The sequence below is a fragment of the Dipodomys ordii genome, unplaced genomic scaffold (assembly GCF_000151885.1).
Source record: "Dipodomys ordii isolate 6190 unplaced genomic scaffold, Dord_2.0 Scaffold142, whole genome shotgun sequence".
Taxonomy (NCBI): Eukaryota; Metazoa; Chordata; class Mammalia; order Rodentia; family Heteromyidae; genus Dipodomys; species Dipodomys ordii.
This window is the reverse complement of record NW_012267358.1, coordinates 3932487-3934905: the sequence shown is the minus strand read 5'-3', so window position 1 is coordinate 3934905 and position 2419 is coordinate 3932487.

The window sequence follows — 2419 nt, the reverse complement described above, 5'->3', positions numbered from 1 at the left end:
CACTGTAGCTCAAGTGGTAGAGTGCTAGCCTTGAGTTGAAGAGCTGAGGGACAGCGCCCAGGCCCAGAGTTCAGGCCCCACGACCAACAAAAAAAAAAAAAGAATGTTGATACACAGGTGCTGGTGGCTGAAGCCTGTAATTGTAGCTACTCAGTATCCCAACATCCTGGGACTGGTGAGACTTGAACCCACGATTGGTGAAAGGAGTCAACAACACTCAGTCAATCGGGACAGGAACCTTTATTAGCCATGGCAACTGCTCCCCACTGTATCAGGACAGTGGAGAACAGAAGCCAAGCTCTTTTTTTTTTTTTTTTGGTCAGTCATGGGGCTTGAACTCTGGGCTTGGCTGCTGTCCCTCAGCTCTTCAGCTCAAGGCGAGCACTCTACAGCTTGAGCCACAGCACCACTTCTGGTTTTCTAGTGGTTTATTGGAGATAAGAGTCTCAAGGACTTTGCTGCCCGGGCTGGCTTTGAACCATGATCCTCAGATCTCAGCCTCCTGAGTAGCTAGGATTACAGGCGTGAGCCACCGGGGCCCGGCAAGCCAGGCTCTCTTATGACACAGTTTTAAAGCCACACGCAGGTAGGCAGGAGGCAGTCTAGGTTATATTAAGCAGGTTTACAGAAGCAGAACTAGCCATTAATAATTACAAATAGCATTTACAAAATCATTAAGTCATCAAAGCAAAGTAATGGAGTAGGGCTGGGAATGGGGCTTAGTGGTAAAGTTCTTGCCTAGCATGCATGAAGCCCCAGGTTCAAGTCCTCAGTACCACACACAGAGAAAGCTGGAAGTAGTTGTGTGGCTCAAGTGGTAGAGCTCTAGCCTTGAGCTGAAGAGCTCAGGGACAGTGCCCAGGCCCAGAGTTCAAGCCCTACAACCGACAAAAAAAATTGTAATGGAGTTAAGTGGCTGAATAATTTCCTGCCTAGGCAAGAAATGGGAACAGTCTACAGAGCTTGAAGGACTGGAGGTGAGGCAAGCCATCCTTTTAAGTGCAGATACCTGACTCACTGGGGTAAGCAAGGAGGGATCTGATTCAGAGAAATGCAGATGTCATAGCCTAGGAAAAAATTGATTCATTCCCTAAAGGTGAGATAAGCCATTCCTGGTACTTAACTCTCTACTCAAGCCTATAATCTTTGAAATTTCCTTTTAATAGCTAACCTTGACTTTTTCTCTACAAAGAGGTCTGCCTTAAATGTTTTGCTCTATTCTTTTTTTTCTTTTTGTATATTTTTATTTTTTGCCAATCCTGAACTTTGGGTGAGCACTATCCTTGGAGCTTTTGTGATCAAAGATAGCGCTCTACCGCTTAAAGCCACAGCCTACTTCTGGCTCTTTGTGGCTAATTGGAGGTAAAGAGATTAGAGCCTCACTGACTTTCCTTCCTGGGCTGGCTTCGAACCAGCAATCCTCAGATCTCAGCCTCCATTGTAGCTAGTATTTCAAGCGTGAGCCACCATTTGCTAAGGAAAAGTGGTGCTTGAGAACCTACTGACCTAGTAATTCTTAATGGGATTCGGAATGTAATTGGCTCTATTACCTGGAGGTGTGGCTTGTGAGTCTGCAGTGGCTAACAAGGAAGTTGCTCCGGAACGCCACTTCCCAGGCGTTTTGCCATGCGCAGAGCGCTGGCTGCGTCACATAATAGGGGGCGCGGCTGGGTAGCTACCCGGATGTGGCGCTGACCTCGCCCAGTCTACTAAGCCCCGCCCAATCCAAACATCGAAACGCATCGCCGGTGACCACCCATTTTTTCTCGTGTAAACTTTGAGAACCAACCCTCCTCCTAAACTCCCGCAAATCAAAGTCGGTCTTCTCTGCTCTATTCTCACTATTCACTGCTTGGCTGTCTTTAGTATAAACAAGTTCATACATCTTGGATGGGAAGTGTGAGTTTGCGGCTACAGATTCAGCTCTTCCTACTGGTGAATCCTGAGGCCACGTTTCCAGCCCAGCTTCACTAATCCCAATGAAGTGTCAGAACCAATTATCCTTGGTGGGGAAAGGTGTGAGTTAAGTACTGAGCCCGAGTGTGTTTTCTGTTTACGTGTCACTAATTCTGAGTGGGCAAGGGTAAAAGTATTACGTTGTTTCCTGCACTCCCAAGTATCATAGAGTGTATTTTGGTCCTTCCTGAACCAAAGATAGTCTGCAACACAAAAAGCTTCCTTAGTTTCACACACATCTAAAATGTAGAGTAGTACATAAATGTAAGGGCTTAGCCGGGCACTGGTGGCTCACGCCTGTAATCCTAGCTACTCAGGAGGCTGAGATCTGAGGATCACGGTTCAAAGCCAGCCCGGGCAGGAGAGACCATGAGACTCCTATCTCCAATAAACCACCAGAAAACCGGAAGTGGCGCTGTAGCTCAAGTGGTAGAGCGCTCGCCTTGAGCTGAAGAGCTGAGGG